General features: G+C 32.8%; 1 protein-coding gene across 6 annotated transcripts in view; it reads left to right on the plus strand.

Annotated features, from left to right (window-relative positions):
- LOC118184470 (disks large 1 tumor suppressor protein-like) overlaps positions 1–26,667 on the plus strand; it is a 711,253-nt gene that overhangs the window by 353,209 nt on the left and 331,377 nt on the right. The window lies entirely within an intron of this gene.

Genomic DNA, 26,667 nt, shown 5'->3' on the forward strand with positions numbered 1-26,667 from the left:
AACGAGTTGTACGCTTTTTGAAAATTTTTGAAGTAAAATTGTGCCATATCTCTTATTTATAAAATTCATCATTTCCGGTGCTGTATTTTGCCTCATTTTAGGTTATTAAAATGCTATAAGCAGCAGGATTTGCAAAGGCAAAAGACACTCTGCCTTAAAATTAATATTTAAATGAAGAAATGCATATTTCTTAAAAAATATTTGGTTGTCATTTCTTAGAATTCTAACCGCATTTTTGCAAGCTAGGATTTTTTTTTTTTTTTTTTTTCTTTTCGTTCCTTTTAAGCCGCTTTCCATTTCTGTCCAATCTTTCCGTAACTGTGTTTAGACATAATTTTTTTTTTATTACTTCAGAAGCAGAATAGTTCATGTAGAAAAACAAAATGAAATTTGTTAATTTTATAACTTTTTTCTGGCTCCGGGTTCCCCCGAAAAATAGCAATAATTTTGAATTTATGGTTGGTAGACTTATGTTGATAGAGTTATTATTTTTCATTGAAAGCGTGTTGTCTACTAGAAAGTTACGTAAATAACGAAACAAATATCCTTTATTGAATTCTTGAAATTAAGTTTCTAGGTCTTTTTATCGCCTTTTTGCGATGATATTTGCTCTCTTCCCTCTTTTTCAATATTGTCACTAAGATAAGTTGTTGCTTCATTTAGAGTTACAAGTTGATTCCATTTCTGAGGACTTGGAGAAATTGGTAGCCTTATTTTATTTTGCTTATCTCTTTTTTGCTGATGAAGGAAGCCACTTAAGACTTTGAAACAATTTCTGGCGGATAGAATATTTATGAGTTACATGCATTTTTGTTACTTTAAAATAGTTTCTCACGAATAGCATTATGTAAGTTGCATGCACTTTTGTTGCGCTTTATGGATTCACCTGATTAAAAGTTAGCTGTATGCTGTTTCCAGGTTATATGATTTTGGATTATGCAATATTTATTTATACTTGCTGGGAAACCGTATGTATTTTTAATTTATTGAATCTCTGCGGAAGTGTAGCTCGGCTTGTTCTCTGGAATATGTAGAGTATTCTGCTCTTTATCAGTGTATCGAATACAAGCTAGTATAATTGAACGTTAATAAGTGCTTGCTATACCGCAGAATATGCCACTTGCTGTTGCATATTTTAATTTCACTATCGCTTTTGTAATCATTTTGTTAAAAGCCGCGCATCGATAATTAGAATTCAGTTCTAAGTAAAAAGTTCCATCTAGACTTGAAAAACAAAATTTTAAAGGTCCCTGAAAAATTTATTTCCTCTGGAATATTCTTCCTGGAAATGAAATCCTGGAGTGAAATTAATGTGTTAAAAAAAAAATGCAGCCTCGGGTGATAGGGAACTACGTCTGCTACTCACTGGCCCATTATGAATGCGAAGCTTCAATTTAGAAAAAAATTATTCGTTCATCCTTTACCTGTCTTTCTATCTGCCTTCTAGATCAAATAGGAATCTCTCCATGATTTAATTACGTATATCAGAGGCATTCGGAAATCAGTCAGCCGCTAACGACCCGCTGCAGCTCCGCGGGAGATAGCGAAAGCGGATATCAAACTAAGTGTGGAGTTGGGAAAGGGATGGGGTGAAATGTCGCAGGTTAAGTGATGTATCTTGAATGTCTGTGGAGCAAATATTACAGTTTTGTTAAGGAACTGCCATTATTTCTCATTATCCGCATTATTTTCAGCTTAGGGATTCTCAGAGCTGTCTTTTCAAATTATTACACATCCGGTACCATGCATTATATTCAGTTTGTTAGTTAATCTTTTAATGCAAGTTATGGAAACGTGGATATATCCATCTACAAGAGTGCTATATGGATTTCTGTCTTTCAAGCTTCTTTTACGCATACTGTTGCCTTTTTTTAAATGCATTTTTCTTTGCCCTTTCTATTTATTTATTCTGTCTTTTCCATGTTAGATGTAGTTGAAATTTTCCAATTTTGTGCAGCTGTTACTTTATGTTATGTTATGTTACGCTACTTTTCTTTTTCTAATCTTCACTGACAGGACAGGCGATCGATTTACGAAAGGTGGTTATGAACATGTTTCAATCCTTTCGGCGATTGTAACTATTACATATTGCTTTAGATCATGACCCCCAGGGTGTATTTGCAAAAGTGCAAAAATACGAAAAATCAAATGTTAGCTATAAGCTGAATAATGTAAACTATGAGGGGGGATTAGGAGCCAGGAGTTTAAAATTAATGCTACTCTGTCTGCATTCCCTTGAGGATAACAGATCTATTGTGCTTAAGCTGTTGTTGCTATCTATGCGCCTCGGCTACGACCCGGGAGGGCTGGAAAAGCAACATAATTTAAACAATGTTGTTGAGTTACATGGGCATACAAACCCTTTCAAGGAAATACATTGGAATCCTGTGTTGCTACAAGCGAACAGTATATCAAAAGCTTAAAAGTTTTACTGCATGACTTCTAGGACTATTTACATCATTATCATAGAACCACATAATGTGCCAGATATGATATCTGTCACATAAGTATTTAAATATTGTGACAAGGTCGCATAGATGTTCCTTGTCTGATTTTGCCCAGGGGAACCGGATTCAGAATGCAGTCGTGCCTCTTTCACACCAGAGAAGAAATCCTGTTCCAAAAAGGTCAAATTAATTATTCTGGTTTCACCCTCCAGCGTCATCGAATGATTCCAGGAACTAAAAAAACTCTTCCACCGGAGTCGGATGTGGTCGCTTTTTGTTGCCTAACAGAGGAGGAATCCCTCTCCCTGCCATGCATTCAGTGAAGGAGTAGCAACGGTGAAAGAGTAAAGTTTTTGCAGCGAGAAGCGAAGATGGTTTTCAGAAAAGCATTAGCTGCTTGGACCTTTATACTGGGGCTATGGGCAATTTTGCCTACACAAGCTATGACTTTTCGATTGTGTTGTTAACTCATCGCATTCCTGTGTAACAATTTCTGAAACTACTGTATTAAGTCCCATACGGTTTTCTACCACACATGTTAAAAGTTTTTTTTTTTTATTATTATTATTAAAACTCGTGTTTTTGTTCATAACTTGAGTTAGAAATTCATTTCAAACCTGCATAACGACAGGGGCTTTGGGAAGCGGTTCGGCTACTACACCATAATATTATAAGACTGCGGTTCAGACGACGTGATAATAATTTGGCCAAGACTGTATATGGTTTTTATAATAAATTTGTTTTATGCATTTGTCATATTTTGCTCTTTGTCTCTTGTTTTTATATTCACATTGCTTAACAGACTTCGTATTCCTTCGTACAGAGCTGCATAAATAATATCAAGTCGCATTTCTTCATTGCGCTGTTGAAATTTAATAAGCTGGAGGATGTTTGTTTTAGATAGGATTTTAAAACTAAATAATTCTAAATGCTAAAATTACACCCAAGCATGTATTGACACATAAGCAGAATTCTTAAGGATGGTAGAGTAATAGTATAATGACTATAAAAATGATTTCTCTCAATTTGTTTAAATTTATCTTTGACAGTTTTAATTTAAAATCGGAATAAGAATTTTATGATATACCTTTGAGACATGAATGTGGAACACCTGAAGGTACCAAAATTCAGCTGATTAAGAAGTTAATTAAGAAGAAAGGTTATAAAGTATTTCTCCCGCCCTCTTAGCATGCTTTTGTAATGTAGTGGTCAGCACGCTTGACACGTATTCGAGTGGTCCATGATTTGAGTCCCGGCGAGGGCATTGCTCATTTTTCATCTCTCCTGCTTCGAAATAACCTAGTGTCTCTATTAAGTGCTTGTTTGCATCATACCATGAACGAATTTTCTAAGTGCTTTAAGCTCAAAAAGTAAACCAAAGGATAAATGAAGAAGGTAAAGAAAGGTAAATAGGCGAATACGAGTAAAAGAGAAATGAATACGAGTCAGGATCTTTAAGTAACGTTATCTTTTAAGGCAGGTTGCATGCTGTTTTGTGTTTTATCAGACAAAATAATAATATTGTATTTATTATATTTGTGAACAAAATTTAATACTAAATTTTAAAGAGCTTTACTTATTTAATTTATTTAAGGAATATGTAGAAAGTAGCAGTAATAATAAATTGAGGCAGTACGTTAATTAGAATTTGAATTTTCCCTTTTTGCTGAGCAATTTCTTTATATAAGTGTTCCCTACGTGGCGAAAACTTAATCCCCTTTCCTCCAACAGACATTACTAGCGCAAACTCTGTTTTATGTAATGTAATCCAAAATTAGTCTTCTGAGAAAACACTGGGTTCAGATTTCCGAATTCTCGGAAATGCAACGGTTTCCTCATCTGTGGGTATCAATTTCAGAGAATCGTGCTCTGGATAGCTTATCACCATTTTATCGGTGCTACCACGTCCGTGGACAAATGACATTTCTCGGTTGAAGGAGAAAAGCGGGCGCGTTAATGACTATCCGGAGGTATGGAAAAGACGGACACTCGGATCTAGAACGGTTCCTCACTTTATTCTAGCGATTGGGCTTAGAAAGGAAGCGGGAAATGTCTTTTTGGCTCACCTATCCCTTAACGAGGTTCAACTGTATCATTGTTTGACGTTAACAGGAAACTGCTACGCGGCAGTAAAATAATCGATGCATTATTTAGTGAAACTTTACATCGCAATATTTTGAATTCTTTAATGCTGCCACGTGAAAGGTGTCTGTGCTAGATAACGAGTTGTAATCAAGCGAGCTGTTTTAAACGAAATAAATTAATGGTTTTTATAGTTTAATGATTTTTTATCATTTGGGCTAATATAAAGTTTATCTGTAGTTTAGAGAAAGCTGACTAATTATATAGGTATCACTTTACTTCTAAACCGGCGTCATTAAGAAGTCCCATCCTTGTTTTTAAGGTTTTCTAGAAAATTATTTAATAGCAGGATGCATAAGTATTTTAGGACTGCATGTTTGTCGTGCCTTTGATTCGCTTTTTAATAGTGCTTTAAATTAAAAAAAAAAAAAAAAAATAACTATTTGCCCTCTGTCAAAGGAACGCGATCTGAAGGCATAATATTCATTAAAGATAAAGCCTGGTTTTTATGTGTATCATTTTTTAGAGAAGGGAGAAAAAGCGAAATAGAGAAAAGAGGAAAGAATCTAGAAATAAAAAAAATTTCATTTGGACACCACATGATTTTCTTCTAAGAACTATAAATTATATACATTTTTTTAAACTTATTTCCTCGAGTTATTTTAAATTAACTGATTCCTCAAGGCAAATTGAAAATCGCATCAAAAACTACAAATCTGGAAATTAAATATCCCGAGCAAGTTTTGTCGTATGAGAGTCAAACTTCGTATAATTTTATTTTTTTATACCGAGTATAAAACTTTCCCAAATATAAGTACAGAACCTGCGAGGGCGCAACATTTCCACGTTCTAACGGCGAATCTTTTTAAGTTTTGCGAGATACGCTCATATGCGAGTTTTATACGTACAGACGTCACAAAAAAAATCCCCTTTGAATACATTTTAAATCCATTAAAAAAAACAGTTTTTTATTCAGCTTGTACGTACAGACAACACCAAAAAAAATCGCCCAGTTGGATTCGTGAACGGTTAAAATGAGTATTACCGTTGAAATACGATTCCCGAAATTTTTCGCAATTACAATACTTCCTTTACTTCGTACTAGAAAGGAATAAGTAGAATTTAAAAACTGTATACTAGCATTCTATATTTCTGAAATCAATTAGCGACTTTTAATAAATATGCAGAGAAACTTCTAGCGACCAACCTTAAGAGGACCATGTTTCAAAGGTATCGGTATTTCTAAAAAAAAACACAAAGATCGTTATTAAATCTCTCCTCTCTTACACTTCGTAGATGATGAGACTTAGAACCGCTGTTTATTGTCTGAAAGATTTCAGTGTATTTTCAATTTTTCCTGAAGGAAGAAAAATTAAATTTTATTGGATTCTAATAATGTAATTTTTTAGCTTAAATCGTATGTTTTGGAAGAGATTAAAACAGTATACTGTTGCTAGAGAAAGAATTACTGAAGAAGAAAAGTCTTTGATATTAACAAATTATTCCTAATGAACTGGAATGTAGGATTAAAAAGGGTTGTTCATTTCTTGTTATGCGTTTCGTATTAAATTTTTTAAATCACCACTTTATTTATTGGTTTTAAATTCCAAGCTTTCTGATACTCAATTCTGTTAAGGAGTTATTATTTCAAGTGGCATTGTTAGAACGGGAAATTACTGAATTTATTCTTTTCTGATTTGTACGGGAATCAGTGGAAGGCCTGTCGGAATAGGAAAACCTATATTCGAAATTTCAGTTGATATCAATTAATCGTATGGAAAATTGTATTTTATCTGCTTGTTTCTTGGATCGTTTGAAAGATGTTGGCTCATTGCTAATGCTTCTTTTTCTTATACTTTCTCGTCCTCTAAATTCTGTATCTGCAACGATTTTAACTTAAAATGCTATAAAATGCAGCTTTTTTTTTTTTTTTTTTTTTTTTTTTTTTTTTTTTTTTTTGAAACTTTTTGGATTATTATCGCTGCGTGATATGCAGTGTTAAAGATTGGTTGTCTTCGTGTAAGTCCTAGTAATGAGATTATTAACTTTTGAATATGTCGCATACATTCTGCTGAAACGAATTGGGTTGTGTGAAAACTTAGTGATTTCCTTTGCACCAATGCATATCAGTGACCGAAAGGCTGACGTCTTCGAAAACTGGTAATTTTTCCTAGATTCTATACGTTGTTGAAAACTGGTTGCCTGGGCTGTCGTGAAGTTTCCTCTCTAGAATGAAAATACGAACCAATTTTCCCTCAGAAAGTTCTCTATGAAATCATTTCTATCTGTATGCAGGTAGCCCTCTAGTTAATATTCTGTTTCACCTTTAATTTACGCATTTCTCTCTAGTGATTTGTTCTCTTATTGTTTTATCATTTCATTGCATAATATTCGTTCTTCCTTTTTACTGTCTTTAAAATTATCCTGCACTCACATATTTCATAAATATCCTTTGCATGGAAATTTAAACGAAGCTACATATGCTTTAGCATTTCATTTAGCTAAAATTTTTTAATTAATATAGTAATGGCTATTCAACATTTGTTTAAAGGTTATTTTTCATCGACATAAATAGATGAATTTCTTGTGTATTTCTTTTCTAATTAAACCAATAATGTAACATAACTTTTTTATAGTTGCGATAAACTCCTGTTTATCCGAACTAATTTGGGGATAAAGAATGCTGGGAAGCGCATAGTTGCTATTTACAGCAATTAAAATGGAATTAAATATTGGTAACACTTTTAAGTAGTAGCTTGTTTTACCATTACATTTGTATATTTATATTATTTATGGTACTGTTTAAATTAAAAAACTCTGATGTGTACACCACATGACTTCCTTGTACGGAGTATTAAATTATACGCATTTTTTCTTGCATTTCGTTTAAACTTATTGGATTCAATTAAATCTACTTCGCCGACAACGCATAAACCACAATAGAATAATTACATTCTTACTGTATTCTTTACTGTATTTGTTTACCATAGCAACACTATGGCGCAAAGTTCACTTAACAGTATTATACTTAACAGTATCATATTATAACTCTGAATGCACAAAATTTATATCATTTAAAGAATTATCTAATCGTTGCCACATGTTCTATTCAACTACTATAATAAAGGTAGAACGATGTATAAAAGAATTTAAGCAAACAAAACAAAAAAGAGAGTTTTTTACAGACGATCCAGTATTTCTCATTCAATTAATTCACTTCTCACTTCGCGACAAGGCAAAAATACATAAAAACTCAAAATATCTGTATTCAAAATTACGAAGTAAATCTTAAACACTTATTTCGTCGAAAAAATTCCAGAAAGGATTAAGCATGATTTAATTCGCAATAATAAAGGAAGGCGTTATCTTTGTTGTTGCGAAGCTACGTTTCTCTAAATTGGCAAAAAATCCACTACTCTGCTGTTTCATATGTAAACAAGTAATGGCCGCCATCAAAAAAATTATTAGGCTTAGCGGCACTTAAACAACTTTAAAATTGTTGATAATTCTAAAAATATTGCATACAGATTTATTAAAGGCATAAAAACCTTAACCGGAAGATAAGAACAAAATAATTCAATCATTTTTAAAGCAAAAAATATACAATTTACAAACATATAAGAGTAAAGAAACTGAGATCACTGAGCCGGGTAACAGAGTGGATATATATATAAATATATTTATATACGTTTGGCCAGGCCGATTGCAACCAAAATACGAGGTGCACATCTACATGTTATAGTAGTTCTATATACAAAATTTCAACGTTCTGAGGCTGCTCGTTTTTGAATTATGCGAGATACGTACGTACATACGTTCATACAGACGCCACGAAAAATTCTCTTCAGAATTCATTTTAAAGCAGTTTTATAATTTTTTTGAAAGAAAAGAGTCTTTTATTCTATCTTTATGTACAGATATCACCCAAAAACATTGCATTCGAAAGCGATCAAAATGGATATTTTCGTTGAAATATGCTGCCTGAAACTTTTCGCGATTACAATACTTCCTTTTTACTTCGTACAAAGAAGTAAAAATGGCAGATATAATTGTGTACTTTTTCCTTTTTCTGATTTTTGACTACTAACATGCATCCATTATGTTTACTGCTTTTGCATATATAAATCTCTGAACATAAATTTTAAGTTCAAAATCACGAATTTTAAAGTTTTTTTTTACTTTTGAAAAGTCTTTTTTTTTTTTTTTTTGAATATTGTCAAATGAGCGATTACGCTGATTTTGTCTCCTATTTCTTCGTGGAATATTAAAAGTTGTTAAAAGTGGTTCTGTAAAATTTGTGCAACGTTTATTTGAAATTTTAATGTTCAATTTTTTTATTTTGTTAATTAATTTACTGCTATTATTTTATTTAGTAACCGTTACATAGCTCATAATGCATGAAGAGCTATATATTGAGCAATTCTCAAATATTAGAGATTTTTCATTATTTGCTCTAACAAACGAAACAGTGTTAAAAAAGAAAAAAAAAAAAAAAAAAAAAAGAAAGAAAAAAAATCTGATGTGTACACCACATGACTTCCTTGTCCGGAATATTAAATTATACGCATTTTTTCTTGCATTTCATTTAAACTTATTGGATTGAATTAAATCTACTTCGCCGACAGCGCATAAACCACAATAGAATAAATGCATTCTTTAAAATTCACTCTCGTATTTGTTTACCATAGCGACAGTCTGTCGCTAGATTCACTTAACAGTATTAATAATTATATGACAGTTAACTTATATAATAATTATATAACGGAAACTAAGTTAACTGTTATATAATCCAATAATTATATAACAGTTAACTTATATATTTCGTTCATATTATAACTCATAATGCACAAAATTTATATCATTTAAAGAATAGAATTTTCTAATCGTTGCCACATGTTCTATTCAAATACTATAATAAAGCTAGAACGATGTATAAAAGAAATTAAGAAAACAAAACAAAAAAGAAACAGTTTTTCACAGACGATTGAGTATTTCTCATTTAATTAATTCAGTTCTCACTTCGCGAGAAGGCAAAAATGCATAAAAACTCAAAATATCTATATTAAAAATTACGAAGTAAATCTTAAACACTTATTTCCTCGAAAAAATTCCAGAAAGAATTAAGCATGATTTAATTGGCAATAATAAATGAATGCGTTATCTTTGTTGTTGCGAAGCTAAGTTTCTCTAGATTGGCAACAAATCCACCAGTCTCTGTTTCAAATGTAAACATCAATGGCCGCCATATAAAAAAGGCTTTGCACACAACTAAAAAATTGTTGATAATTCTCAAAATATTGCACACAGATTTACTAAAGGCAAAAAAACCTTAACCGGAAGATAAAAACAACATAATACAATCATTTTTAAAGCAAAAAATGTACAATTTACAAACATATAAGAGTAAAGAAACTGAGATCACTGAGCCGGGGAACAGAGTAGATATATATATAAATATATTTTTATACGTTTGGTGCGGCCGATTGCAACCAAAATACGAGGTGCACATTTACATGTTACAGCAGTCCTATATACAAAATTTCAACGTTCTGAGGCTACTCGTTTTTAAGTTATGCGAGATACGTACGCACGTACGTACATACGTTCGTACAGACGCCACGAAAAATTCTCTTCAGAATTAATTTTAAAGCAGTTTTATAATTTTTTTGGAGGAAAAGAGTATTTTATTCTGTCCTTACCTACAAATATCACGCAAAAACATCGTTAAATTGCATTTGAAAGCGGTCAAAATGGATATTTTCGTTGAAATATGCTGCCTGAAACTTTTCGCGATTACAATACTTCCTTTTTACTTCGTACAAGGAAGTAAAAAAAAGTTTTATAGACTTGGAGATGACTAGTTTCGTACTATTGATTTAGTTTTCTTTTCCTCGTTTTTTCTATTAAGATAAACTGTATTGTATACTAAGAAATTACCAGGAATTAATTCATATTTTTTCCATTGTTGTTAGGTTTTATATTATGTAATATATTTCTTGTTAGTTTAGAAATTCAGGTTTGAGTTTATTTTCTGTTATATTTAAAAGGAATGTAGAAAACGAAAATACAGTTTCGCTTATTGAAACTCATTGAATAAACTCCTTATTTTCTCTCTGCTTTATAAATTTGTATAGAAGGTGCAAGTAGCTCTCATATGACAGTGGTGGTGCATTTTCCTGGCATTGTCATTTCTTTTCCTTAGTAATAGGTAATCCATCTTACTCTTCCTGTCAGGTTCAATTCCTTCCGTGAGGAATTGATTTCTTTTCATTTTAATTGATCTGAAGGACACGGTACAGGGCTTTTTTTTTTTTTTTTTTTTTTTTTTTATTTTATTTTTTTGACGTACATTCGCATTAGAATTCTTAAGTTTTATTTATCATTGAGTGTTTTTTTTTAAAACATTTGAAATGACTCATTTAATCCCTGATTACTGTGCCAAAAAACATAAGTTTTGAGTTTATGGTTATTTATTTATCTCTGTTTCCAGACACTGCATATGATCAGGTGTCATCTATTGGGGTAGTATTCATATTTTCTGAAATATGAAGTATTAGTTATTACACATAGTAAAAATTTAAAGTGCTCGTTAAATATTTCAAATAATTTTCCGAGTACAGTTAAAATATACATTTTGTGCATGTTGCATAATTTTAATATTTGTTAGTATTTAACCTCAAGTTGGCGTTAAATTAAGTGCTTTCATATATTTCTAAAGAACTTGACACGTCTGCATCTTTTTCACCAATATTTGATGGATGATAACTGGTTCCAGTCTCTCTCCAGATCAAATAACCCCTGGTATGACTTTTGAGGCTAAATCTGGACGTTTCCGTAAAGAGAACAGCCCTCCACTGATCAACCATCCAGTAAACATGCTGACGTGCGCATCTCAAACGTTCCGTTCTAGGAAGTGACGTGAGCGGCACACAAATGGCTGGTCATCCGCGTAGATGTCCTTCTTGAAGCCCTCTACGCACAGTTGACGTTGTCATCAACCTTCTGGTGGCTGCACCGAGGAAGGATCTGAGTTGAGTCGGAGTTGTAGTTCTTTTCCTTCATGCGCATTAAAAAATCGATTATCGGGCTTGTCATAACGGTTGGCCGTTCTTGGCTGAATCTCCTGGATGTCGAATGTGTGGTTAGAAATTGTTGCTAAAGGTCGACCACATGACTCAGATTTAGCCATTTGGCCACTTCTGTCTGATTTTGTTCTATTTCTAGTCTCCCAGGAGTTCTCCATTCGCAGTTCTTTGAGCTAATAATGCCTGGAAGTCATTGTTATAAATTGGCTATCCCAGATTTCTCATCTCAGTATCACAACAAAATTTGCAGGCTTGCAATCAAACATGCAATTTTATACTCCTCGAGGATGACGTATTCCAATTGCAGCGTCACTAATTTGCTTTAAGATAATATGAAGCAACATATTGGTAGTTCAGAAATGACGCATGAAAGAATGATTTAATATCCCTTTGATAATTTTGAATTGTAATGCTCTGTTGGCCCTGCATTTTTTTTTAATCATGTCATAAAGAATACAATGTCCACAATTTTTTTTTCTTCTTAGGGTAATTAACTAAAATCCCGTAATTAAATAAAAATTTTAATATTTCCTATTAATTCATTTATATAAAATTGCGCTTCTTCATTTTTTAAATATATATTTTTATTATATAATGAATAGAATTCCTGTTTTTTAGTAACATTCTATCTCTTAAAAGTATGTTGAACCATTTCCTAAGTGTGCACGGAATCCAGAAATGGCTGTGTAAAATTGTAAATGTCCAGGTGAATAAAAATAATTAAAAGTCCATAAATAAAAAGCTCCTTCAGAAATTTTAAATGAAGATTCTGTAGTATTTTGCTTTAAAAAAAGTTTAACTAAAATATCAACATTTTCAGTTCTTCTTTCGGGAAAAGCGTCTTTTATTCTTCCATTATAGAGCCACATTCATGTTCTTTCAGGAAATACAACAAATATTGTACAAAACTCTAATGTCTTGAAAACTGAGCACAATTTACTCATACAGTGTAAAAGCTTGTATATGCATTGTATTGTTCCACAAAGACTGAAACTGCTATTCAATCTTCGTCCGTCAGTATCTCTTCGAGCTTTTCTATTGGCTGTCTCAGGTCACCGCATCTGAATAAAAAATGTCTTGTTCTCATAAAATTTTATAGCTTTTATATTTGTTATTTTCATCCATATTTCTGTGTTTTTCTTCGCTTACCTTTTCCAAGTTCCTAAATATCGGAAGTAATTTCCGCAAGACTCGTAAAGCCAGGGCTTAATTTCTAAGATTAGAAGTGCCGGAGCCGGAGCCCTATGGAAGACCTTCAGGAAAGAGGAACAAGAGTAAATAAATTAATAAAATGACTATTAAACTCATTAATAATTTTAAAATTAAATGGTTAATTATTATCAAATTACTTAAGCTACTTAATTAATGCTTATAAATTGTTATTTAATCAATAATTATTATATAATTATTTAATTATAATTTAATTGATAATTTTAAAATTTATAACTTAATTAATTATAATTTAATTGATAATTATTAGATAATTCATTATTATTTATTGAAATAATTAAAGAATGAAGTAATTAAATAAAATATAAAGAGATAAATTGAAATTTAATAAGCGATTTTTAATATAATTTTATTGTTAAAAAAAATTTTCGAGATAAAATTTTTACTGAAATTGTTATTCAATTACATAAAAGAAGTGCCGCAGCCTTCTTATTCAGTGCTCCGGTGCGTTCCGGCTAAAATTATGATTTATTACAAAAACTAAGAAGCATCGGAGCCGAGATCAGTTGGGCTGCGGCCCAATTTAAGCTCTGATGGTAGGGGGGGGAGTTCTCATCACAAAAATTAAATATACAAAAATTAAATGTACTTAAAGTAGAGCTAATAAAAATTCAAGAGCGAAACAGAATGAGGGTTTGAGTGGGTGGAAACAAAAAATGAGGGAATAATGGTGAGAGAGAACGTTCTCTTTGACCGCGGCTCTCTGCTGATATAATTATAGCCATCAAGCAGATATATGTCAGGGGTAAAATGAATCCTGAATGTGACTACTAAAAAATGCTGGTTACGCTTTCCTCTCCCATTAGTGGATATATTGGGAAGACGATGTATAAGACGTGCTTGAGCAGTTTATCTCAGTAAACACTCTTATTGTACTCGCTGTCACTTAACACACATTTAAGAACACAAATTTTCCTTCCTGCGAGTATAACTAACTGTAAGCATTGATGACAATACACTAGATACGATGGCATTGGCGAGAGATTTACACGTTCCTAAACAAACTCCCCCAAATTTATTGCCCTTCTTAAAAGAAAAGGTTTCCGCGTGTGAGTGAGGGGACTTTACTTGAACGCCTCATGTTCTCATGAGTTCGTATTTCTAGGGAAATAGAGTATTGCAAGGTCTGCTTATTGTTCAACTAAAACGTTAGGAATTCTATTTTTTTTTTCCCTTTAAATTGCGGTTCAGTTTTAAAAAGAAGTACCGGAGCTCATCTTATTTAGGGCTCCAGTGCGCTCCGGCTAGAATTGTAATTTATCTTAAAATTGAGAAGTACCGGAGCCGGGCTCCGGTGGGCTCCGGCGCAATTTAAGCACTGCGTAAAGCTCTATATTTCTATAAGGTAGGCAACATTTACTCTTACATTTTTTTCGTCCGTACTGAAATTTGTAGAGGGAATAAGACTCAGAAAATAATTGCAGGCTTCTGAAATGTGAATTCTGTAGTTGCTTGTCAGTTAATTGAATCTTTTGGCAATCGCTTAACATCTACTGAGCGTAATAAGTGACATTTTCGATTTCGCGCCTCGCGAGTTTGGCCAAGTAGATCAAAGAAATTGATTGATAACATTTTTGCGAAGCTTTTCTTTACAATTAAGAAATTGCAAGAAAAAAAGTTGTTGATAAAGAGTTGTCCTGGCAAATAGTGAAGTCATTAGATATATGTTAAAGATGTTATAAAATACGTATATTTTCTGAAGTAATGTTTTAACCCAAGCATATCGCGAAATTTTCAAAATTAAATAGGCATTTGTGTCATTCAGAAAGGTTCTTCACCAAAATCGATGTGTTAACCAATAAATAATTTTTTTCGATTTCATTTAGCGATAATTTTGTTTCATCATCTACGCGTACATCCTTACGTAGTCTATTCTTTCCGTATGGCAGTAAATAACATGTTTCGAAGTAGTCTCGATTTCCATTTTTAGTTTTTACAAATGAAATAGTGGAACCTAATTTTAGAGACTATCATTTTGAAGATGAATTGCGTTTGAAATTTAAATTAAATTGAAATTTATCAACCGTTTAACGCGGTTGCAAATCTTTGATATTTCTCTTCAGTATTTTCTTCTAGAAACAAAAATGACAATGACAGAAACCTGAACTGCTTAGATAATTGTCAAATGTTAGAGGTGGGAAGATTTCACGTTGCTGACCAAGAAATTATTGCTGAAACTTTTGTTTTCAAAATGAAAAAATAGCACTAAATTAATTTAAGACTTTATTTATTTTGTATATTTCTTACTAAAATTTAAATGAAAGCAAATGAAAGAATTTTTTTTTTAATTATATCTTTTCACGAATTTTTTTAAAACTTTAACTGTTATGTAAGAGATAAAATGTTTAAGCGACTTCTAAAGAAAATAAAATCTACAAATTAGCGGAAGAAATTGTGGCGTCTCATTCTCTTAGGTAGCATCCCGTAAGTCAAGACTGATGAAGACGTTATCAGGTTCTGTGTTCCTCCTTACTTGCTTAGGGAACATTTAACTGTCCTGACTCGGAACAGGGAGCTTACTAAAGCTATGTTCAATAAATTTGGGAAGTAGACAATACACACAGGAAGGGTATACGAAACCCTTTATTTTTCTCTCTTTACAATGATTTCCGGACTTCGGAACACAGAGACCAACCACTTGTGGTCTGAACGTAAGAATATAAAAATATTAACTAAACTCTAACTAAACTAACTTTGGATTAATCAAACAAGTGCCTACTCCAAGATTGGCCGTATATTAGCAAAAAGCCGTATGAAGTACAGAGAACTGCTAACACTACGATACGTTTAAAATTATCAAGAGGATTAAACCTCTGGCCTTGAAGGCAACCAGCAACCGAGTCAAACTACTATGGCAAGCGACCTGCTTCTAATAGCTCCTTCCTCTCTCTTGCTTGGCAAAAAGCCACAACTTAAGTACTTGGCGTTCGCAAGACAAATTTGCATAAATAAGTTAAAACTTTTAATTCTGGCCGGAAGTAGAAAATAAGAAGTGATAGTAAAGATTTAAAATAAAATAAACGTTAGTAAAACTTAAAATCCTTACAACGTAAGCGACGTATTGGTATGTCTAGATAAACAACAGAATGTACGAAGAGTGTAAAAGATCCTTTTATTCAGAACTCAAATAATAGAAAAGTAGACACTTCTTGTGCTTACAAAAACAACCAGAATTTATGGCGTAACTCAAAAGTAAGGAATTTCAAATTGAAGGTTGTAAATTAGTCAAAGGCTGCACAGAAATAATTAACGCGAAAATTGGCTCTAGCCTACACCGACGTGAAAAGATTGGCAAGAGTAAAACAGCGCCGAAGACAGAATGTTGTCGTAGAAATTCAGCTAGAAACTTGGCCTTCGGCAGGCGGAACACATTCTATCTAAGCAGTCTAAAACCACTTTTTACTTGCTATCTCTTTTTACCTCATTTAAATACGTGTTAACTAAAAATTAGCATGCTTGCATGAAAGCGGAAAGGGAGAAGTGAGAGTAAAGATGCGTAACAACTAGTTACATAAAATAAATAAATACCTTACAAAATGTTAAAAACACTTTTCGAAATAATAATACTGTTGTGACTATTCTCGCTTGTCTGATATTATAACAAGCCCATGAAATTCATTGTGGTAAGGAGTAATATTGCGCCTTGACAACTGTATTGGGCTACATACAGGTGACAAAACGGATCCGAGAGTCTCCCAACCCTCTTCCCCTACCACTATTCTCTCGAGAGGGCTTTCGACTCGTTACATATTTTGAGTGCCCCAATGCCGCATAGACACTACACATTGATATAAACATCCCTGCCTTATTCGGGATTTGAACCCGGGCTCTTCGATACGGTAGTCAGAGTCCCTAACCTCTGTCCCGGTTAGGCGGCAATAATAATACTCATTCTGGCTGGAGACTATGCTATAATAGCTATTAATGCTGATACTATGTGATTCAAATATCCATTATTTTATCAGTGCCTTTCGAGTGTTGGTGACATATGGGAGAGTTTAGGATATTGCCGTGATGTGTATTTTATCATAACTAAATAATTTGCGTCTTTCAAAAGATTTACGCTTGAATGATGTAAATTAACTTAAAAGATTTCAAAATTCAGCATAACACGCCCTTAAATTTTCTCTTAGAAGGTAATATTTTATTGCAGAAATTATTAATAAGTTAAAAAAATAAAGATATTAAAAATTTCAGTTGAAATTTGTGCGACCTATATGGCATCTTACTGACTTAATGCAGTACTGTTAAGATATTTAGTTATATATTTTAAATTAGCGGTTAATTATTTTCTTGTATCTATCTGTTATTGAGTAACATAAAGACTCTTTCGTCAGCTTGCCTTTATTGGCAGACAAAAATACCGTCTTTCAGGCAGAGCTTCTTGCACTAAAAGCAGCCATCAATTTGGCAAAACATCAATTAAAATTAAAGGTCAACATATATAGCGACTCTGCCTCAAGTTTGGAGTCCATCCGAGGGCACAAGACAAGGAGTCCTTTGGTGCAAGATATTCAGAAAATTCTTCTAAGTATCCCACCAGATGACAGACCTATCCTGATCTGGGTTCCAGCTCATGTGGGTATTACTGGCAATGAAGCGGCGGACCTGCTTGCGAAATCTGCTGCCAATGACTCCAGTAGATTGGAAAACGCAGTAAGTGTTCCGCAGTCGTATTTAAAAGAAAAAAAAAAAACTACTCTTAATAGCCTTTTACAAGAATGGCAGAAAAGATGGGAAAGGAAAACACAGGGAGGAGAACCTACAAGTTCTTTCCGAAAGTCACGTGCTCAGTTAATACATGCAGCGGAGCACAAACTCAATTCTACACTGGCCATGGTCCCTTCCCACATTATCTTAAGAGATTCGGCATACGAGCATCAGAATTGTGTGAATGTGGTGCGGTAGGTGATGCAGATCACTTCCTCTTCAACTGCCCACATACCGATAAACTGCATTTAAAAATGCCAAGCAGTGAATACTGGCCGCAATGGGCGGAGAATACCTGCGGCAACAAGCAGACGAAAACTAAAATAGAGAAGGTAATCAGGCTATACTCAGCAAGGTACTAGGAAATTCTCCCCCTGCCTTGAGAATTGTATCTTCGCAGTATAATTTTAATAGCAAATCAAAATACTACAACAACTGAATATCAACACTAGAAAAATAGCTCACCCCGTAGAAAAGTAACAGGACTGTAAGAGCAAAACTATTGTAATGTAAGCATATTACTATCCAGTTTGTATGTACTTGATAAAAATAATATTGTAAAGCAGTTTAAATGATATTGAAAATCCAGTCAATGTGTAAATGAATTACAAGATTAATTTGATTATCTCAGTGAAAGTATTGTATATATGAATTCATATAATGTTTAAATGTACACATAGCTGTCATGATTTTATGTATCTATCATATGTAACTTGTACAAGACAATGATTGTAATCAACATATCTATGCTTAGACACAGGCCCTGTATGCCCATGTAATATTTATATGTATATTTTTACACGGAGGAAATTTTTCCTTCTGTCAGGATGACTATTAACACTGTAGGACTTTTACAACAAAGTCAGGTCAGTGGTTATCTCAGGCGGCGCTTTCTATTTTGTTACCCTGCCTGCTTTTTCTTAGTAACAACGCTAGCGGCATATTTTAACTTGTTTATTGTTCTGAATCACATAGTTATTTTTTTGTTGGCTCAGTGTAAAAATTGGAGAAATGTGTGTTCATCCCAACGAAACTTTGCATGTGTGGCCTGTTTGTAAATTTAATTTTCTTGTATATGGTGGGAGGAACATAACCCGTACAACATACAAAAAACAAAGATACAAAAGATAAGCACATGTACATAAAGATACAAAAAGTATGCTAGACGAACGAATGCAAATATTTATAATGAATAATATGAATCTTTCGAAAGTATATTACTGCCCTCCTCCCTAAAAAAAGATTTTTTTTTAAGCTTTTTCAGATCTTAGGCTTATATTCCAAATCAGTGGTCTGAAACTCATATTGCATGCTGGCTAAATGCATGATGTGAAAAAGCTGATAGACAAAAATTGTTTTTTAAACAAAATGGAAAATTTTATTGAAATTATACAAAATATTTTAAGTGCATTTTAAATTTTGTTTACTATATATTTATTAAGTCCTACATAGGTAATAGTAATAATAAGGGGGAAAAACAAATTTATTTTCTATCTGAAACCTGAAGTTTGGTACCTGCAAGATACTTTTGTTGTTTACACTTTGTAATCCAAAGATATTGAGAGCATAATATTAAGTTCTTAGACTGACATTTCTTTCAAATTTTTTTAACATTTTTTAATCAATCATTAAGTAATTCACTTTTGTTTAAACAAAAAATAAACAAATTGACAAAATTATTTAAGCGTTAAGAGAAAATTTACCAAGTGTAAAAAACTTAAGAATAAATAATAATTAATAACAATTTAGTTTCTTTTTCTTATGTATTAAATTTTTCTTCAGTGCATAAATAAAAACACATATGTATGTAAGTAAATAATTATTAACTTCTTTATTAGCCCAAAGGGGCAGTTTGCCCAGAAGGGCTATTAATTTCGTTTTGGAATTTTGCGTTGACTCACTATAATCGGCGTTTAATTTTTCAAATTGTTGCCACCAAATATTATGCATTTTTAAAATTATTTTGTGATATTACTATTGAATTGAATTTGATGGATTAAGTACGAAGAACAAAGGCAACAAACAAAACTTTAAAAAAGGTGCCCCTTTGGGCATAATATAAAATCTGAAAGCTTTGAGGTTTGTTGCTTCTTATTATAGGCGGTTAAGCACTTAATGGCGTTTTGATTCTGTGTAACATTGGAGAGATATTATTACGAATTATCTTCATCACGGATTGTAGATACTCATCGGTCAATCGGGTTCTTTTCTTGTACATTTTCAGCTGTGGAAGGGGGGGGGAACTTGTTCATTCTTAAATGTATTCCAAAACAAAGCGACTATTCTTAATGCAAAAATTCATAATTTAGCTTATTTATTTTGTTACAAAATGCGAATGAAAGTCACTAAAATCTGTATCTTCAGGTCTTTGTATAAGATTTATATCATACTGTAAATAATTAACTCTTTATAGAATTTCTGATGTGTTATTCATGTCCGTTTTTTTTTTTTATGAAAAAGAAAATAATATAAATAGAGACTTTAAATAACTAATATCTGAAAGTCTTTGCAACGGCATATTTGCAATAAATACATAGTTAAAATGTCTTGGCAGACCTCGTAAAATTACTTCGGGGTCGTCAGTTGGAGACCACTGCTCAAAACTGTTTTCACGAATCAACTTTGCAATGTAGTTTTTTATTATATTTTCATTGTATTTTCTCTTATTTTCATGTATGTTCAAAATTCACCCAAACTTGTTGGAAGCGCTTTTTTTCCCTGTCCCGGAATGCGCATCCATATTTGGTTCGAATTTGTCAAAATAGTTGCTAAGAGTGTTTACATTAAGGGTCTGTGACGAGCCCATTTTGCAGTAGTCTTCAATTAGCTTTTCTTCAAGTTCTACTTGATCTTTGATTTTGCGGTTATCCAAGAGTCTGTTTGCCACGGCTGTCTTGAAACCACTTTATTCTAGCGTAATAAATCTGTTGAGGAATTCCTAACATCTTGTGATCTTCTTTGTCATGAGCTCTGACGAAAAGCCTTGCTATCATCTCTGCACCAAATAGTTCAGCTAAAAGTCCTGAAAGAATTGAAAGCAATTCACATTTTATCTAAAGCTTCATTAAAATTAATTTCATATATACAAAGGACATCATGATCTTCTGGAGATGAAACAAAAGTTCCATTTGATACTGTGAATCCTTGCCAAGAACTCATTCTGTTGTGTTGTCGGCTGTCCTTTCAGTAGTAATGAGTCTTTGTATCTCTGCGTTACGCATTTTTTAGCAAAGAATTTTACTAAACCAACTTTACGACGCGTCATGAATTCCACTATTTAGGCGTTTTCAGTATTCGCTAAGCCATTTTAGCATACATTCAAAACGTGTAGCAAGATCACCGATAATAAACATCTTCTGAAATCCTTTTCGTGCATATTTTGCTCTTCTCTTGAAACATTCTCTCTGGCGCAGCAAAATAAATCCCCCTGATGTTTGAGGTTGTCTATTGAATGCAAGCATACATATTCAGAATATTATTTATGACACTATCTTGCAGTCCCTCATACTTGAGGAAAACATGTAATGCAATTTTTAATGCGAAACAATTTTTTTAATGTTGATTTTACAGCAGTAATTATTTACCAATTTTAGAAATTTCTTTGAACATTGAGCCACTGAATGCAAGTCTTGAGTCATTACTTGTCTGTGCCTGTGTAAAATTGGAGGGTTGGAGGACACACATGTAGGTGATGCGAATATTTTTAAAACGTTTTTTAGAATTGTGGAGTATAGAAAGTTCTGCGGGAGCTGTAGTGTGAACTAACGTAAATAGTTGATTAGTTATTTAATTATTTGTTGTAAAATTAGAAAGGGCAATCTGCTCCTGAAAAGAGTAATGCCTTTGCTAGCTTTAAGCTTTACAACAAATTCCTTTGTATGGGACTCTTTTGTATTTGCATTACAGTCGAGAGAAAGAACAAAAGTTTCATCCAATCAACCTATTAATTTGAGAGTCGATTCGCAGCAACCAAGTGGCTAAAAGTGTTTTGTACCTTTATCCAGTTATCTGCGTTTTATTGGCTTAGTTATTGTTTCGCACCTTTGGCTAGAAGCGCATCAAGCTTTTTGAATAAAGAGGTATTTTACTGTCGAGGTTATCACGAGTCTCGTATAAAAACTGTGTCCAGATATTATTTAGATTTTATCGCATGAATGACATATTATGCGTAAATCTTCCCGCTTTCATTTTGCTACCATTTATTACTTACGTCTAAGCATTTAGCTTGCATGCATATCCCGATATCTGATGATACTGGGCCGTGGATTACTATCATATGCGACCCTGACGTTAACTTTCGGCCTTATTTGACGTTATATTCGCCTGTTTGCCTAGTCGGCTCACGCCAGAGCTATCCAGTGGATAAATAAAATGTGATACTGCTGTGTTAAGTACTCGTTGCATATTTATGATGCTGCACTTGAGCTAAGCATTCTAAGTGGCAGAGAAAGAAGGGAAAAAAAAAAAAAAAAACTAACTTTCTAAAACTTCTTTACCTGTGAAAAGTCTTGTTTGATTTTATAATGACGTAATTAATTTTAGAAGGCGCCCAACTATTTGGGCTTGAAATTTTGCCCTGCCATAGAAAGTTTGGGTAGTTTATTTTAATATGTGGATATGTGGGCGCACTACTGAAACGGGAGATGCTGGTTAAAAAAAACGTTTTTTGTAGTTCAATACTGCATAAAATTTTCCGTGGTTTCTAAGAAAGAAATGCGTAGGGAAATATGCAGAATAACGAGCTCCTTCTAAACCGCATAGTAAGAGAATTGAGTTCGAGTTACTGTTAACTGCAGCGTTGTTTGTTGAAGATTTGTATTCTATATTCGTGGAAAGCGCATTTCGTACAAACGAAAGAAAAGTAGCATGGAAAAAAACATTTTTTGTAATACATGGTTGCACTGTACTCCTTGGAAACGGATGTTTTTCTGACTTATTTTTATGTGTTTAAAAGGATTTTCGTCGCTGTGTAATGATGCTGTTTCGCTGTTTGTGTTCCATCCAATTAGACGTTGCATAATAATAATAATCCTCGGTTTCATTTAAAAACTTTTGTTTGTTTTAATTTTTTTATTCCTTGAAATGAGGTGGTGTGTTGCGAAAATTTTCTTGTACTTACGAATGCTTTATTTTCCTCCCATTTATTTGCATTTATTTAGATTATTCAGTACTTGTAAAATTATTATTTGACCAAGCTCTTCTATTTTCGGGACAAATGAAATAATAATAAATGTCAGTTGTTATTGTTTGCTATGATATCTTTCGTCTTCGTCTTCATAGAAGTTTAAAATGTTATCCTTTTCTTTAAAAACTTAATTAATACAATGTAGGACCAAGCGTCTGTTAGAGGACTTGTTGCCCATTTTTCTTGTTTTTGTAAACAGAAATAATATTTAAAAAATAATAATAAATAAATAAATAAATAAAAAGATTTTAGAGCTTTTCTGTCCTAGTTTGTCATCAGTACCTATTCTGTTGAAAATTGCTTCACCGAAATTCGGGATATTAAATTCAGATTTGTTTTGCGGATAACGATTAAGTCTCCAGTGCAGTCTCAAAAGATACAGCTCTCAGTACCTGTCTGCCAAAACACTGGTAAGGTAGTCTGCCAAAACACTGGTAGAAAAAAAGCGCTTTTTCGTGTACGTGAATGTTTGTGCACTTTGGGACCATTGGAAGATAATGCGCCGTTATGTTTTGATCGTTTTGATTTTCCGACTTTAGGGTCGTAAGAAAACAATATGCATTTTGGAGAAACTGTATAGGAAATATGAATTTTCATCTTATCCCAGCTAACACTATGCAGTATGCAGCACTTATGGGCAAGGATGCTTACACTGACATATAAAATGCTCCTGTTTGCGAATTGTACAGTCAAAATATTATCTTCGTCAAGAACACTGTACATGTTAAATTCGAAGGAAATTTTGATGCTATTCCTTCTAAGCGCATTCTTAATGAAAGGGATATAAATTTATGGCCGCCTCTTCTTCATACGATAGTTATTGAATCAAAATCCAGTCACTCAAATATGTTTTAAACCCATAATGTTTTTAAGTACGTATCGAAAAGTACCTCTGCACCTGTTCTGTTTTGCATTTTTGGGCAGTAGTTATTAAATTAAAAATGAGTTGTTCAATGCTTTATAACAACATTTGCTTTCCGTTAAATTATTTTGTTTCACTAATGAGAATTATAAGTCATATGATTATTTTAAGCATCTGGAAATAGATTGGCACTCTGATCTTCATTCGAGTAGAATACGTATAAAAGGCCCATTTTCGATTTACGATGTTTTTGCAGACGCTGGTGATAAAATTAAAGAATTGTGGTTGGATAATCGAAGAAAAGCGCTTGAATTGTAACTGTAGTTTGGAATTACAAATTCATGATCACCATTACCATGGATTTTTATTGGTATAATAATATGCTGCAGTTAATGTAGATTTTGATCTTTAAACAAGAAATGTTGGTTACTTTTTTAAAGAAATGAGATATTCCCTGCATTTAATTCGCTTTAGTGTCAAAACAGTTAATGGAAATTTGATTAATAACGTAAAATCCCAGAAATTGGGTTAGACTTCTGTTAAAAGAAAATTCTTGCGACGTGCACGATTCCTGTTAGTATAGATAGCGCAGCGTCCTTTATATAAAATAAAGAATCACTTATTGTAAAGCATGAGATAGCAACAATATATGTAATTTGAAGTAATGGATTGAGCAATCAAAAAGAAAAAAATGGTAAACGGATTTAGGTAGAGAAAATGACGTGGAAATAACGGAAAATAAAAATTAAAAATAAATAAATAAATAAATAACATTGTTATTTAAAGGTAAAAGAAAATATCAGATAGAATATTCAGTAAAGAAGAGTGAGTGGCTTTTTATTAAGAACTCATAGTGGAAACTAACCACATTTATTTCTTGAAGTCTCTCACTCCCCGAAGAATAATAAATACTGTAAAACAACGCTTCATAATCTTTTTTTCGTCCATGACCCCTTCTTCTCATCAAGACTTTTTCGCGACTCAATATATTAAATCTAGAATAAAGGTAAATAAATATTTTCCTATAAGAGAGTTATTTTTTTGGGGGGGGGTAAACAATATATATGAAATTGAACTTCTAATTTTAATCGACAATACCCTCTCTTCACTCTTATTCTTCATTTTAATTCGGATGTTTTCCCATCCTGCCCTAAAACTAGTAAATATAATAATTTCTAAAAAGTAAAAACAGTAATTTCTGTCCTAAAAACGGTACCTGTTCATAACATATAAATCTAAATTGCATCATTTCAAATTAATCCTCATTATTTGATATTACATAACGCCGCAATGCAGATACATTTAGCAAATCAGTTTAAAAATTTCAGTTGAGAACAGAAATATTTTGACTGTTCTTCCACGGTTTTTTCTAGATGTGTCACTTTTTGCTTTCTGCTTTGCTCTTGCAACTTGCCACTGTCTGCTGCTTAAAAATATATTACACACGTTTATCGGTTCTGATTTAAAAATCTTTCGGAGAACAATGCGTCCATTTTATTTGTGGTGGATTAATGAAAATATGTATAATAACTAAAATAACAATAACTAAAAAGAAAATAACGGAATTCGCCCACGTGTAACCATTTTCTTCTTTATGCATCTAATGACGCCACTAACTATTTCTTAAATCATTACATTTATGGGAGATACAAAAATATGAAATCAAATTTTTAATTATAATTAGCCAGTTGCTCCTTATATTCTTCATTTTAATTTGAGTATTTTCCCTTTCTGTTATAAAAATAGTAACTGCTTTTAATATGTTAGTCTAAACTGCGTCATTTCAGATAAACTGTATCATAGAATCTCACCTAACGCTGCAATGCAGGTACAGTTTAGCCAATTAGTGAGCAAGATTTCAATTTAAATCAAAATATTTTGGGAAAACCTTTAAGGGTCTTCCAGGCTTTCTTCTGAATGTGTTGCATTTTACTTCTTGATTGCTTCCAACTGACATTACTTCTGTGCATCATCCATTGTCTTAAGATGTATTAAACTTCTAAAAATGTTACCATCCCATATTTCCTCAAAAAAAATGTGATATACTGTTTCTCCAAGACTGGATTTCTCTGCCAAGATTGCAATTTTTTGTTGTAATTCATGTTTGTGTTGAACTTCACGAGTAGAAACATTTTATGTCGCATTCATTAAAATCTTTTTAGTGAACATGTCCTGTAAATTTCTTACTTCTATGTTGCTTTATTCTCAAATTAGACACAAAAAACATGCTGTTCCTTAACTTTTGGAGAGCCGTGAATTAAAAATCAATGCTTTCAGACAAATAGCATAATTTAGTTTTCTTCTGTGTTATTTCTGTGATATCAGCAAATCTAAATGTACTTAAATCCATGTGTATATCCTCGCAATATTTAGGTATCAGTAATCGCTGCTGCTCGTTAGTTTTTGGAATTGCAGCTGAACAGCCATTACCGTGCATTCCGGGATCAGTAAGAAATAAAGCAATAGGTGTTTTACGATTTGTTATTTGCTCTTCTTCCTCGACATGTTTAACAGCGCAACAATAATAATAATATGCAGTAATAAGAGCATTTAAGCTAAGTAAAGAAGTATCGGTAACGTGCGTGCATTACAAGAATTTTGAACCTTAGGCAGATAGCCCTTGAGTGCTTTACCATAATCAAATAAACCAAACGAAACAAAACCAAGAGTTTTGAAGGTCTGCAAGTGATTGGTTTGGTTTAGTTTAATACCGCTTGTAAGCACTCGAGGACTATCTGCCTAAGGGGAGGGAGGACTTTCTAAGGGAAACTGGCTCGTATACACGTTACATGGGAAAAACCACTTAAACGCCTATGCAGGCAGCCAGTTCGTTGGTATTCGAAACTCGGACCGAACTATCAGCGTTCAGCGACTTTACTTCTCGGCCGCTGGTGGAGCGGTCTGCAAATAAAAAAATATAGTTAGATATATCTAGATTAATATATATTATACTTAGATATAATAAAAAGAGCCTTAATATAGACTGCATTATTTTACATTAAACTCGTATTATAGTGACTTATATTTTTTTCACGAAAACTTGATAAGAGTTCGTTCGGGTTTATT

Source organism: Stegodyphus dumicola, chromosome 6 (genome assembly GCF_044657685.1).
Source record: "Stegodyphus dumicola isolate Sdum_Otavi_A_Nest chromosome 6, ASM4465768v1".
NCBI lineage: Eukaryota > Metazoa > Arthropoda > Arachnida > Araneae > Eresidae > Stegodyphus > Stegodyphus dumicola.